Below are 15842 nucleotides of genomic sequence, written 5' to 3' on the forward strand. Positions count from 1 at the left end.
ACTAACTGTATCATCTTATTTTATCTCATCATTGCCAAACAAAGCATGTTTTGTACAGTCAATAAGATTATCAAGACCCGTCATATATTTTACATCCAGAACAAGAACTCAGACTGAACAGGTTTAAACATTTATTTATTCCTGCATCTATTAGGCTATGCAACTCCAGTGTCTCCTCCTGTGTCTCTAACCCTCCTCTCCTCCATGTGCATTTGTTTCCAACGAGAAATCAATCCATGGAGCGGTGGATAAGGTTACTTATCATCTACCATGTTACCATGTGTACTGTATATCTGTGTAGTCGTATCTGTCATCAACAAGAGATTACGGGTTACGCTAGGTGGAAGGCAGAGAGCCTCCATTCTCCCTGGAACTAGTTACAACTCATTGATTTAACCAGCACTAGGACTCTCTGGAGCTGGTTAATTAAAGGTACAAATGGAGCAGAGTTAACCTTTCTCTTGTGTTAGGGTCGGCACCGACACGTTTTTAGGCTTTAAATGCATTAACAGAAGCCTAACAAGTCATTTATTTAACCAGCACTTGTACTCTGAAGCTGGGAGCTAAGGTCCAAATGTAGCATAGTGCTACAGTAGCACAGTGTCCATAAACTATGTGAGGGACGAGCCTTGGATTTTTCACTTGCATTGATTATCATGCCATCCATCCTTACATCCATACAAAATCTGAGCTTTATATTGAATATACAGTGTTGATTGCACAATGTGTTATGTTGTCTTTACAATATGTTTTATTGAGCATCAACATTACGACATGTTTTACTTGTGGAGACAAGTAAAAGACATAAAACAGTGCTCATATTTTCGAACTGTTTGAAAAAAGGCAGAAAGAAAAAACCCATCCCTCCCCAACCTCTCGACAACCCCAAAGTAAAAACTCCAGTTTCTTTGTAACAAACATAACCTAAAAAAGTTAACACTAAACACGTATGTTGTCTTTTTAATGGCTGCAGCACGGGCGAAGAGCTGCCCACAACACCTGTTGGGACAATAAAGTTGATCTTGATCTTGATGTGAAGCCATCCACACCTGGTGGTAACTACTGTAGTAGATGTTTAAGATTAAGGACAGATGTTTTTGTTGTTGTTGTTGTGGTTCTGGTTAAAACTCTCCATGTGGTTTCTTTCCACCTGCCTGCACAGGAGGCTCAACCACTTCCTGCAGCGGCTCTGAATATTTGGCATCGAAACCGTCCATGTATGAAAATACTTCCTCGAGATCCTGGGCCGGGAACTCAGGGTCGCCCTCTGAGTCATGAGCATATCAGGTGAACTGGAGGGAGGGAGGGAGTCAGATATAGTTCCTGTGAGCTCTTCGCTAATACAGCGACACAAGCTTGTGTAGGTATTAGGGCTGTCAATCCTCCCCTCAAATCAGATTCAAATTTCTAATGCTTCTTATGTTAAATATTCCATTTTTTTAATGTTTCTTTTTTAATTATATCATTATATACACCGATACCATCTTATTATTAGGCCTATGTCCTGCGTCCACTAGAGGACACTCCAACCAAATCTGCTATGTATCATTTGCAACAAGTTTTACCAAATCAATACAAAACTTCATGAAGGGAAATCGAAATGTTAAAAGGCCAGATACACATATATAGATATGGCCAGAAATATAACCAGTGCTTAATTTGTGCTGGATCTTGCCGGAACAAGATCCGGCACCTCACCGATTGGATCTGTCACCTCTGTCAATCAAATGTGTTATGTGTGTTTGAAGCTTCTGAAGCTTTGACTTGAAATGAAAATGAAACACAATTGATTTCTGATCATTGATTTCTCAGACCGCCATAGTGCTACACTGTGGCCAGCTGTGGTTGTTTCCATTTCGTGACTTCTGCTGCCGCACTTCTTTTTTTCTCCACTTTTTTTTTTCTCTTATTGTTTTTTTTTCTTCTTTTTTTTTTTTTACAAATACGCACCGGGGCAAACATGCGCCATAAAGGCCACGATATACTTTCTGCTTGATCGAACGTACGCGTACACGTTGCGTCGCGTCTATGCCAGTCTGTCTGTGCATATACTTGTTGCCAAAACGCACAATCCCGGCGGTCTCCACTTGGGGCAGACAACAGAAATATAACCCGGAAATTGTGAGAAGCAGCTTCGATCTGTCACCAACTATATTGACGGGCGCCTGTCACTATGTAACGGCTTGGACACATCGAGTTTAGCACCAGGTCTGTCAGCCTCTCTTCACAAGTTTCCACCGTTGCTCTGACAGCGACCGTCTGTTCTGGTCTGAACTCGTCACCCTGTTCATTCACCAGCGCCTCTAGCGGAAAAGTCAATATTGCAACTCGGGCCGGGTCGCGGTTGATGCATCAAACGGACGCAGGTAACGCGTGGCAAGGCAAGGCAATTTTATTTGTATAGCCCGTTTTTACCAACAGTTTGTCTCAAAGGGCTTTACATGACATCATAACAACATCTTCTGTCCTTAGACCCTCACATCCACTGAGGAAAAACTCCATGGAAAACCCTTTTAACAGGGAAAACCAGGAGAAACCTCAGGGTGAGCAACAGAGGAGGGATCCCTCACCCAGGACAGAGATGTTGTTACAGACAAGAAAACAGTATAGAATACAGTTTATGTCACAGAATTTGCAAAATATGGAAACCATGATGGCAGCCATGATGCGCTCGCGTTGTTTACAGCAAGTATATCACGGCCCAACGGATCGCCGAGCGCACCGGCAAGTGGGCGGGTCTGTGTGACGTAGTGCGGAGCTTGAGTTTCGCTCTGCCGTTTCCAACATGGCGGGAAATGTGTAGTGCAGTAACAGAATCTTGATTCATATCTGATCAACAAACTCTGCCTAGTTTGATAGTTTGAACGGAGTTTCTGGAGCCGGCCGCATTGCGTTGGACGGACGTCATTTGCATAAAGTTCAATCTATCGAACTTTATGCAAATTCACATACGGCGACGGGGCCGTCAACTCGACGTGCTGTGTCCATGATGCACCGCGCGGCCGGAGCTCCTGCTCTACATAGACAATGAATGGGATCCGTTGCTGGAGTTGATGTGTCTGTACCATAAGACAGGACACAAGGCACCAAATTTCACACACAACGTAAACAATAAAATACATGTTTCCACACTCGAATCTTCTCATTTCTTTTTGAAAAAATTGGAATTCTAGTCGAAAAGCGAAGTTTGCTTTGACAGCCCTAGTATGTACTGTATTATGTGTGTTTGGGTGTCTGTGTTGTTTCATGTGTGTGCACAAGCAGAGGGACCTGCTGAGCTCAGAGAGGTTTCATTATGTCAACAGCGAGGCCGTGGGACCACTGGGACGTGTCCGAGATGCCTCACAAAGCCTCAGGTATTAACTGCCAATGATAGTTACCCATATAGCCCTTCTCCTGATTGGTGATGACAGAAAGGCAGATATAGCTCAGCCTGTTGTAACACAACTCCTCTGGCTGCTCCCCCCCCAAAGCCCAAAGCCCAAAGCCCAAAGCCCAAAGCCCCGCAATTAGACAAGGAGATGAAGCCCACGAGTCGACGGACGGACGACAGCAGAGTGAGAAATACTCAAAGCTCCTTCTGCTCTCCCTTTCTGCAGCTCTCTCTCTCTCTCTTCCTCTTTCTCCCTTCTTTTTTTTTTTTTTACTTTTGCTTTGATACTTTCGCTCCGTGTGACCTTCAGTGTCAGGTCTTAAGAAATCAATGAGGGGCGACTGCCATCAATTCAACCATAAAGAGCTCGACAGCGTCAGAGGTTGGAGGTGTAGTGGTGTAGTGGTGTAGTGCTGCTGCAGAGACAATAGCATGTAAACGAAGAAAGGTGAATAAAGATGAAATGTAAATAATGTTCAGCAATGACGGCGAATATGAAGACAGAGAGAAAGAGGGAGAGAGAGAAGCTACGAAAGAGAGAAAAAAGGAGGGATTAAGATGAATGAGGAAGGAGAGATGGGATGTAAAGGGGGGAGAAAATGAGAGCGAGTGACTGTCCCTGAAATCCCTTTTCTCTCTAAGCAGGATGTGCTTTGATGTTTTATCTATAAAGTGACAAAGGCACAGAAAGCAGAGAGAGAGAGAGAGAGACGGTCTCACAGCCAAATCTACTGTACGGTGGAGAGAAGGAGGGAGAAGAGGGAGGTGGGGAGAGGATGGTAGGAAGAAGCCAGAGATGTAGAGGAGGAGAGAAGAAGAGGAAGAAGGAGAAGAGGGAGAAGGCGAGGGGACAGAGGGGGCAAATAACAGAAACATGGAAACTGACGGGGAAAATGGTGAGCGAGCTAAAGCTGCCTCGTAGACAGGAGATAAGAGTGAAACATGATTTGATGTGGACCTGAGTGGGACACGGAGGAGAAGAGGGGGATTGAACAGAAAGAGAGAAAGACAGAGAGAGAAAGACAGAGAGAGAGAGAGGTCTGAGTTGAGTATGGTAGCTACTGCTGCAGTGGTGACGGTGGCTAATGCAGCACGCTGTGACGTCAGCAGCAGCAGCAGCAGCAGCAGCAGCAGAAACACTGGCAGGCTAATCTGTCCTCTGTGGCCTCTGGAATGAATTGCAGTGTTGTAATTACAACATATGTGTGTGGGTGAGTATCAGTGAGAGGCAGAAACACCTGCTTCTGAACGGCCTCCATTCATCAATCTGACTCTTTTTTTATTTCTTTTTTTCGTTTAAGCACCTGAGAGTCTCCTCCGTTTAACACCGGCCGCCTCCTGCAGACGTAAATGTGCTGTGTTGTTGTTATTATTAGTGTTATTAAAGCCCCAGCATGTAACTTATTTGTCTTTTTATGATCAAAAATCAAACATGTCTTTCATAAATCCGTATTTCACTGGAGGTGGAGTCCTACAAATATCTTGGTGTCCATTTGGACAATAAGCTCAACTGGAAGGAAAACACTGGGGTCCTTGTAAAGAAGGCTCAGTCCAGGCTTTTCTTTCTAAGGAAACTTAGATCCTTTGACATTAGCCCAAGGCTGCTAGGTATTTTCTACCAGGGCATCCTGGCTAGTGTCTTATTTTATGCTGTTCTGTGCTGGGGAGGCAGTATACCTATTGACGACAAGAACAGGATTAATAAAATAATCAAGAGGGCTGGCTCAGTGATTGGTTTTAACCCAGATAAGCTTGAGGTAATAGTGGAGAAGAGAACAAGGACCAAGTTGAAAACAGTCCTTCTCTATGATAACCACCCACTCCACAATATATTTAAGGATCTTAAAGCTCCTTCAGTGAGCGGTTAGTGATGCCTCGGTGTTCTACTGAACGACTCAGACGCTCCTTTGTTCCTGCAGCAGTCAGATATTTTAACCACAAATAGCGGCTGTCTATTGTTGTTGCTGTTGTTGTTGTTGTTGTTGTTGTTGTTTTTTATCTTCTGGAGGTGTATATTTATTTATTTATCCTTGCCTATATTAATATCAATTTAAATCACTTGCTCTGAGCAGCCTACTCTGTTGTATGAAGTATCCAATCATGTTGATAAGTTTTGTGCAATGGTATGGAAATGTTTGTATTGTTTGTTAAGTGATGTTTGTGTTTTTATTGCGTGGCAAAGCAGTTTCCCCTTGGGGATCAATAAAGTTTTCTAATCTAATCTAAGGTGAATCACAGCCGCATACAAATGAAAGCTTTCTGGTACCTTAGAATGAGTTGTTACTAGGGTTGCAAAAGGGTGGAAATTTTCCAGTAAATTTCCGGAATATTTCCAGAAACTTTCCATGGGAAGTTAAACTGGGGAATTTTAGAAATATTCCAAATTGGAAACTTTTCCTTGGGAATTATGGGAATTATTGGGAATTTATGGGAATTAACTGGAAATTGGGGGTAATTTAAACAAACTGTATCATATCCAAACATAAATGCAAATATTTTGTTTTGTCATAAGCAGACATCCATGCAAAATAATACAATTAAAAAACATTTCAACTGAATTATTTGTGAGTAGAACTTTTAATTTAATTCTTATATGAACAATCAATTATTTTACTGAATAACAAAAACATGATGAATGTTGAGTAAAAATATTACCCCCCCCCCCCCCCCCCCCCCCTAGATATTCAAGTGTACTTGCATTCAATCTGGTTGTTTTAGCCAAGATTATGCTACAATATATTTCCCCCAACTATATTTAAGTTCCCTGTTAAGGGCCAACCGGATTTATTCCCGTTTATTCCCATATATTCCCGTTAATTCCCATATATTCCCATAAATTCCCATGGAAAGTTTCCAACTTTGAAAATTCATAAGTGGGCGACGCACCAAACCGAGGCGGCCATGTTGCATCGCCATTTTTTACGTTGAGTGGCAGCGTGACCGTAGGTAACCACGGAAACTGAGCGGAGCTGTGGGCTCGGCCTGTTAGGGGCTGTGTCCACCAGACGCGTTTTCAGCGCTCTGGGCGTCTATTTTACATTCAAACCCTATTGAGTTGGGCGCTCACAGCGCTCAGCGCCCTCGGCGGTAAAACGCCCGGGGCGCTTGCTTCTTTTTGTCGCGGCGCTCAGAGCGCTTCGAGTTGAAATCTGTTCAACTTTTAGAACAGCGCCGCGCTCGTCAATGTCACTTTTCACCGCACTGACCAATCAGAATCAAGAAGGGGCGGGACATACGTTACCACAGCAACACAACCGGAGACGTGGCTCGGTTTATATCCTGACCCACACTTGTATTGAAGGTAGGCCGACCTCAGGGTCCATGTCAAAAGCTGCTGCTAATGCTGTTGTGTATTTCTGACACTCGTTGTAGTGTTTACATTAAACAAGGCAGGAACACGGAAGTGTCAGAGGACTCGTTTTGTAACCTAGCAACAGCAGCATTCTAACGAGGGAGAGAGAGAGCGCTAAGCGCTGGGAAAGCAGCGCTGAGAGCGCTGTCAGAGCTGAAAGCGTGTCTGGTGGACACGGCCCCTTAAAACTGTCACCACTGTGTAGTGTGAGGAAGGACGGAGGCACTGGTGTTGCATTCAGGTGCAGTCAGGCAGACGGCCGTCGGCAAAACCAACCGGATGTCATTTTACTCCACCAGAGAAAGACGGTAAAACAATACCACATCACCATGACAACATGTTGTCAGACCACTTGTTTACATAGACGCTTGTTTATCCTGTTACATGCAGCGTCTGTTGTCTGTCTGACGTCTGCCCGATTTCATGTGAATGCAACATCAAGAATACGTTCAGATATGCAACCGCACCGCTAGATGGGGGGAATTCCTACATACTATACCTTTAATAATAATAATAATCCATTTGAGAGGCAACGACCTCAGATGAAGAAAAATGATGAGTTGTTTTGTGTTTGAGGCAGCGTGAGTTAAGCCAAGCGCTGAACTGTAAGCAGAGTATTCCTTCATTATTAAAGAATGTTCACTGAGCTTAGCTGCGCGTCTCTCAGGTTACTGTGGAAAGTGGTGTGGAGCTGCAGCAGCGCAGCAGATGTACTCCACCTCCACCTCCACCTCCTCCACCGAGGCTCAGGAGTAAAAAAAACAAAAAACAGCTGCTGGACAAACAGGTGGCTCAGTGTCGGAGCTCTCTCTGCAAAACACAGACGTGACTCGAGCCCAGAAAACATTTTCATACTGTACATGTTCATTCAGTGAACTCACAATCATGAAATTTGAGATGATGATTAGCTACTTGCCATATGCATAATCGGGCCCGGCTCTACGCAGGGGCAAGAGGGGGCAGTGCCCCCTCAAATAAATGTCTTGCCCCCTCAAATCCAAATTTTAGAAGTTGAGAAAGCACATTTTAATATACTCAACAAATGTGTATATTACCAAAGAGAAAGAAGTTAAGTTGGGGGTTCAGACATCCCTCTATCTAGACATGCCGGTAGTCCGACACTTTTTGATACCGCTATTCCGCGCGTCTCTTTTTTTTTCTTTTTCTTTTTTTTTTTTTTTTTACAGCTGCGATACCCAGGCGCGTCTCTCTCTCTCTTTTCTTTTCAGCATGCCTATCACCGGTTTGATGAGGGAGTGATGTTCTTAATCTCAACAACTAAACTATCAAGTCACAAACAAAACTGACACACATGATAAACAAACAGAACTATGCTGCAGTTTGTTTGTCAAGTTAACCTGTCACCTTCAGCACCACGGACAGCGCCGCGGTTGAGCCGCGGAGCTGCAGCTGTGAGCGTCTGGGCTCTGGGCTTATGGCCTGGGGCCTCATTTATCAAAACTGTATAGCAGTGTAAAACTGCTGCTACTAAATGTTTTGCTTAGCCCTACGGCGAAAAGACACCCAAAATATTTACACCTTTTTCATATCTATCAAACTGTGCGTGCACAACTCTCAGCAATTTCTCTTCGATAAATCAAACTGGATCCAAGAACGGTGCGCAGTTGCGCAAGTGAACGCACCTCCGTCCCCGGAATGCCTAGACACAACCATATATGGTCAGCACGTGCATATTAATTAGCCATGTGCTCTGTGGAGCGACAACAAAGTGACAACAAAGACAACGGGCGGGGGGAAGAAATCGAGATAGCTACATGGCATCGGGCAATAAATCAGTCAGAAAAATGATCTTGCATTTTAACAAAGCTACAATAAAAACAAAAACCTCCCAAATCTCAACAAAAGGGAGCAGAAAGAAGAATAATCTTACTCTTAATATCTTAATCCTACAAATTGACAAAATTATCTGCAGTAGCACAAAAATCCGCCGAAAAAGGGACAGTGTTCTTTTCTAAAATGTTCTGTCCCCCCCCCCTCCTCTTCTCAGAGTACACCAGAATGCTTCACTCACATTTTAAAATCACAAAAATTTTCTGGGGGGATGCCCCCAGACCCCCCTACAGGTATTTAGCTACTCACCTTTTTCACCCCCTCTGGGTTTGCAATGCATCTTCAGGTATATGCACCCCCCCCCCCCCCCCCCCCCCCATAATGTGGCTCTTTGCATTACAACAGTCAAAAAATTTGGGCTCTAAGACCCTGGTTGGCCACCCTGACCCCCCCTAGTTGGACAGGTCTGAAGGTAGAGGCCTAAGACCCTGGTTGGCCACCCTGACCTAGTTGGACAGGTCTGAAGGTAGAGGCCTGACAAAGTGCAATCCACTTCTCCAGGTTGCCGTTGGACACATAGCCAACAACCCAATTCAATGAAGTTACTATAAGCACAGAGAAAGAAAAGTGCTGGAGCATGATGTGTTCACATGATGCCCCCTTCACATTTCTGACTGCCCCCTCATATATGCCTGCCTAGAACCGGCCCTGTGCATAATTAGGGTTGCAAAGGGGTGGAAAATGTCCGGTAAATTTCCAGTAAATTTCCAAAAACTTTCCATGGGAAGTTAAGCTGGGGAATTTGGGAAATATTCCAAATTGGAAACTTTCCATGGGAATTATTGGGAATTTATGGGAATTAACTGGAAATTGGGGGTAATCTAAACAAACTGTATCATATCCAAACATAAATGTAAATATTTTGTTTTGTCATAAGCAGACATTAATGCAAAATAATACAATTAAAAAACATGACATTTCAACAGATTTATTTGTGAGTAGAACTTTATCAAGTTTTAATTCTTGTATGAACAATCAATTATTTTACTGAACAACAAAAACATGAATGGTGAGTACAATATTACTTACTATATTGGATTAAATCTGGTTGTTTTAGCCAAGATTATGCTACAATATATTTTCCCCAACAGTTCCTTGTTTAGGGCCAACCTTCAATTTTGTAAATTTCATATTTTTTCCCATTTATTCCCATTAATTCCCATATATTCCCGTTAATTTCCATGGAAAGTTTCCAACTTTGAAAATTCCTGGAATTTTGCAACCCTATGCATAATAAAGATTATTGATTTAATTTAGACTATTACACTAATACAAGTTCCACCACTTAAAGAGGAACTATGTAGGATTTGTACCGTGGATCGGTTTTGACCTGAGTCTTAAATCAGCTGTGAAACACGCAAAAAAAAACATTTTATCATCCCATTAGTTTCTTATATCTTGGTTACAATGTTAGGCTTCCTCATGCATGAAAAGGTTGGTTTTGCACTTATGATTCCAGTTTTAAATCATTGTTTTTGTCGTTATAACCGAGTCGAAAACCGACCCTAAAATGTATGTGTTACGTTTATGCATTAAAAACCTAAAAACGTGTCAGTGGCGACCCTAACACTTGAGGAACAGATGCACATGGAGGAGAGGAGGGTTAGCAAGACAGAGGAGGAGAGACAGGACTTGCATAGTTTCCCTTTAAGGGCCATCTGATCGTTCCTGTACGAACTTTTAAAGCATCTACAAAGAACTTTCATTGTGTGTTGATTTTGGCGCCCCCTGTGGACAAAAGCGGTAGTTTTTTGCTGAAATGAAGACTGCATTTCCCATGAGCTCAAGCGTGTTTGGTTGTAAAGATGCTTCTCTGGCTCGTGTGTTGCTGTCTCCGGTCCGAGTGTCGTAAATCTGGTGGAATGACCCTGACACTGTTTAGAAATAGCTTACAGTATCTTCCCACCGATGGGCTCATTTGCTGTTGTTGGTCAAACAGAGACTTTTTTTTTTTACTGATGAGACAGATGTTAATTCTTCTGCTGAGTAAATTATGATAAACTGTGAAATACAATCTGTATTTGTTTCTTTGTTTTTTGTAGGATATACTGTATCGTATCACCAGATTCTTGCCCTAATCCCCAGTATAGGGCCGTCACAATCATGAAATTTTTGTTGACGATTGGCCATATTGCCATACAAATAACAGCGATTATTAGCGATTTAATTGTCTTTTTCTAATAATTTTATGCCACTATTAATAGTATAAGCCTAAATATAATTTAATAATACACATACACCTCATGATGAAGAAGAAGAAGCAGCAACACTGGAAATGAATAAATAAAACCTTCATTTCTGTTTGACACTAAATCCATGATGTCTTTGTCAATAGATGCTCATTGATGTTTTTATACAGATGAATGGAAACCATTTTAACGATTATGCAAAATAACTGCGGTCAGCTCAAATGATTTGCGATCCGGCGATTGTGTAATAACTGAGTATAACCGGCCGAACTCTAAGAACCGTGTTGATAGGAAGCTGCAGAAGTAAATAAAATGCGACCACCCAGCAGTATCTGTTTTATATGGCTGCTTAATGTAATCTAAAATAGAGTCAACATTATACGTTAAAGCCAAGTGGGAAAGGGAGCTGGGTGAGGAGATTCCAGAAGGGACATGGCATGATTTGTGGAAAGCACCAAACTACTACACAGTCACTGAGATGGAGAGAATTTAATTGGAAGAATCTAATTCGATATTTTATCACAAAAGCAAACAGTTAGGTACTCACCAGCCATGCTGGAGACTGTGTAACGACATAGATTCAGATCACACACACGTCTTTTGGAAATGCACAAATATACAGCCCTTCTGGGGGAATGTTCACTCAGTTCTCTGCAATGTGCTGGGATATGTGATTCCTAAGTCTTGTCTTGTACTGTACCTCGGACGTTTGGATGGATTGGTGCATATAGGAGACCAATATTACCATTACTAAAAACTGGCTCAAGACTGGCGCCCCTTGTAACAAACAATGGATGTCAATTATAGACGATATACTAGCGATGGAACATCTCACATACAAGTTGAAAGTGAAAGAACACTTATTTGCTAAAAGATGGGGGAAATGGTTATTATATAAGGAGAGACTTGATTCTATATAATTGTATACAGGCTCTGTTCTTGATGATTATATTTTTATGTTTGTTTGTTTTTTATTGTTCTCTATAATCCAGAGGGGATTGTATTGCAATGTATTGTTAACATTGATAACTAAAACAAATAAATAAAAATTGTTTAAAAAAAAACAAAAAAATGCGACCACCCAGCCATGTCTCATGTGGACCATGTGAGAACACGCAGGTCTGAGCGCTGGAGATATAATTAAGCGTCCCCTCACAGAGAGAACAGGGCAGCGTTACTCTAGTTTCAGATGACACCACTGCATTTAGAGAACAACTATTTAGCACTTCATCGCTGGAATGCATTTACATTTTTAGCCTTTAGGCTTGTGTATCACCAGGGTTTTGTTTGATTTCTACCCGTGTTTAGGTCAGAGGTTACAGCACTCGGTCATAAACGCCGACGACATGTCTCCACCCATAAAAGGCCTTTTTTTAAAATAGCAAATGAATACGTTTCACTCACAGTCAAAACTAAACTGCATGTTCAGACTGAGGCTTTTTATAGTCGTATAGAAATCATTGCAAACCGGGACAATCTGGGAGAGGTCGCACAAACGTTTTCATAGGCAGATCGATCAGAAATGTGCACACTAAAAAATGTTGGGTTATCTCTGTAACCCAATTTCTGAGTTATTGGTGTTGAGTTATAATTTTTGGGTTGTTTTTCCAGAGTTTAACCCATTTTCAGGGTTATAGGGCTATGAATTTAACTCAATTCCTGGATTCTGCAAGTGATTGGGTTATTTTTCAGTGAGTAACCCATTTGTTGGGTTGGGTTGGGTAATTCTGTGACTTAACCGCGCACTACAAAATTGGGTTATTTTTAACCCAACTATTGGGTCGAGCAAGTGCTTTATACACGACCCAATAGTTGGGTTAAAAATAACCCAACGTTGTAGTTATGCATAACCCAACTCTTGGGTTGAATATTCAACCCAAGAGTTGGGTCAAAAAGTTGAAAATAACCCAAAAAAGGGGTTGTCCTTATTTGAACCAGCAGTTGGGTTAAAATTGGGTAATTTTTTAACCCAACTGTTTTTAGTGTGTGTCTAAATCTAAACTCTGTCTTTCTCTGCACAGAAAAAAAAACAAAAACAATATTTCCACTGCACAAACACATAACGTAATGTAAAGGTTCCCAGTTCTGGACTCACAACACGTCAATCATATCACATCACTAAGTCGTTGGCTTTAGGATGTCCACGTTATTATTTGTTTTTCAACTTCAGATAACATCACTGCCTCTTTAATGGGGACACTCAAAATATTCCTCTAAAGTTTCATCACTTCTGGCCTCTTCTATTTCAGCGCCCTCGTCTCACGCTGCTGTCGCTGCATCTGTCACACACTGAAATGCTGAAAATGTGCCGCGTCAGCTTTAAGACGGAGTTCATCTGCTGCTGCTGCTGCTGCTGCTGCTGCTTCACCCTCTCCACTCCTCCTCCTCTCTCTCTGTCCAGCCTCAGCAGCACAGGGAACTTCTCTGGCTGGTAAAAAATGACAGTGGTTTCTTCTTGTACATGAGCAGGGTTTTTCCTTCCTTCATCCCCCCTCCCCCCTCCTCCTCCTCCTCCTCCTCCTCCTCCTCCTCCTCCTCCTCCCCACCGCCTGCTCTTCTTTCTAAGAGGAGGCTAAAATTGGAGCTGAGAATCCGTGAACCGTGTTTTCACCTGCTTCAGCTGCACAGTCCATCACCAGCTGACTTTGGGACCAGCTAATCAACTTTTTAGGTCTTGATTTCAAGTTGCAAGTTGTTGATGAGACGTCCTGAAGTTACATGGATGTCCTTACAGACTTCCTGTCATCACTTTGGCTTCAATAAAGCTCTTTTCATTTCTTTAATATCTCTATTTTATGAATTGGTTAGTTGCATTAAAAATGTTGGTAACACTTTAGATTAGGGAACACATATTCACCATTAACTAGGTGCTTATTAATATGCATATAAGTAGCTTACTAGCTCCTTATTAGTAATTATTAAGCACGTATTAACACCTTTTATACAACAGTTAGTTCCGACCGGTCCCAACCGAGCAATTTGATTGGACAACGAGACATTCCATAGTGCTGATATACAGTATAACAGCACTGGGACTTTTCACAGACATAATCACTCCGCTGTTCAGCTGGACAGGAGCTAAGTCAGAGCCAGGCTCCCCATAGACCAGAGCGGCATCTGAGAATGACTGATGCATTCTGGGTAATTTAGGGGCAGCGCCCGGCATCCCTCCATTGAAAAGTTCAGCCTAACTGGCTTGACAAGCTAACTAACAAAAAAGTTGGCTATTAACAGGCTATTAACAGACAACACTTAGCCAAAACCTCCCGGTGATTCGACCAAATACGTGTAGATGTCTGGCTCAGACATTTCTGGCCACTTTGTGGGGTCATTGATCACTGTGGGAGGCTAAATGAGCATACCGGTAGATTCATTCATTGTAATTTTTCAAGATAGCGTGAACGGTGGGTTTCAAAGAGGGTGTCAAAATAATTATGAGACATAGTGCTACAAAAGAAACAAAAAATAAAACATTCAGATTGATTGTTAGTTAGTCTACGCTCCATCAAAACACAAAAAGCCACTGAGTGCAATTTAAAAATGCCGGGCGCTGCCCCTAAATTACCCAGGATGCATCAGTCATTCTCATTTGCATAAAAAAGCCGCTCTGGTCTATACAGGAGCTGCCCCATCTCTCTGCTGCTGCTGCTGCTGCTGCTGCTGCTGCTGCTACAGTTATAAACGGACCTGAACATTAGAACCTGGACCTGACCTGGTCCGTCTAATTGGCGATAAATCTCTACTAAACCCGGCTGGAAAAAAAATCGCCGCGGGGGCAACTACGTTTTGACGGCGATGTGTTTTGATATTAGCATTAGCTGTTGTTAGCCACGTAGCTCAGCTACTTAGCTTCAACTGTGTTTATATTGATTACATAGATGATAAACAAATGTAATACGGTATCGATAACGTCTCTGTATGTCTTCACGCTGGTCCTGTTGCTGCGGTGCTAATCAGACACGGGCTCAGAACCAGAACCAGCACTGGAAGCAGCTCGGTGGAGAAGCTTGTAGCTAGTAGCAAGCTAGTTAAATGTTTATGTGTTGCCTGGCAACAGCATTGTCTCCCTTCCAGTTGCAGAACTATTTCTGTTGGCGGAGCCAAAGAAATGATTAAATAAACAAACAAATCATAATCTCTTGTAGTTTATTACTGTTCTAAAAATGCGCTCGTAGCACTGTTGTATAAAAGCAATATCACACTCGAGGTCGTGCTGTTGTACTGTATATCAGCACGGTGTGATTATCTGACCGAATCACAGCCGTGCTGATATACAGTACAACAGCACTCCCTCTCGTGTGATATTGCTTAAATATACCTCTATTACACCATGAATTAAGATTTTTCCTGATATTAACTCCTAATTATGGCTTATTCATTGTAAATTAATGCATTGTTGTTTCTGAATAATGATGTGAATAACTAGTGGGGTATTGGGGCCTTGTACAGGGGCAGTAGCACAAGAACAGTCATTCTAGTATTAGTATAGCATTAAGGCATTAATTTACAATGAATAAGCCATAATTAGGAGTTAATATCAGGAAAAATCTTAATTGATGGTGTAATAGAGGTAGAATAAGGCTATGTAGAATAAGGTGTTAATACATATATGCATATTAATAAGCGCCTAGTTAATGGTGAATATGTGTTCCCTAATCTAAAGGGTTACCAAAATGTTTTACAGCAACATAACAGTAATTTATTCAGATGATATTTTGGATTCTAGCGATTCTGAAGGGGAAGTGTCTGCAGTTTCACACCAAGTTTGACCTGCGTGTCCACAGGCAGTCGACAGATACAGAGAAATATGAAAACACCAAATATTCCTGACTATTTTTAAATCACAAAGGCATACTGTATGTTCCACATGAAAATATCTATATTTTAAAATGTTAAAGATACCTGTTTACAGAGATATTTTTATACAACCATCAGTTTTGTAAAATAGAAATCTCCTTTTACCACTTGCATTTTCGTCACTTTTGAAACAGTATAAGTGTTTTTCCATCCAAGCTGAGAGCAAATGCTCAAATGAGCTGTCACATGTGTGAAATTCACTGAAGCTCTACTAGAAAGA

The 15842-nt window shown here is 42.0% G+C and overlaps 1 protein-coding gene across 1 annotated transcript in view; it reads right to left on the reverse strand.

Annotated features, from left to right (window-relative positions):
• The window catches only part of LOC310986484 (zinc finger protein 385A-like), a gene marked incomplete at its 3' end in the record, with an annotated part of 75295 nt that overhangs the window by 8721 nt on the left and 50732 nt on the right, over positions 1-15842 (reverse strand). The window lies entirely within an intron of this gene.

Source organism: Trachurus trachurus (genome assembly GCF_905171665.1).
Source record: "Trachurus trachurus genome assembly, chromosome: 5".
Taxonomy (NCBI): domain Eukaryota; kingdom Metazoa; phylum Chordata; class Actinopteri; order Carangiformes; family Carangidae; genus Trachurus; species Trachurus trachurus.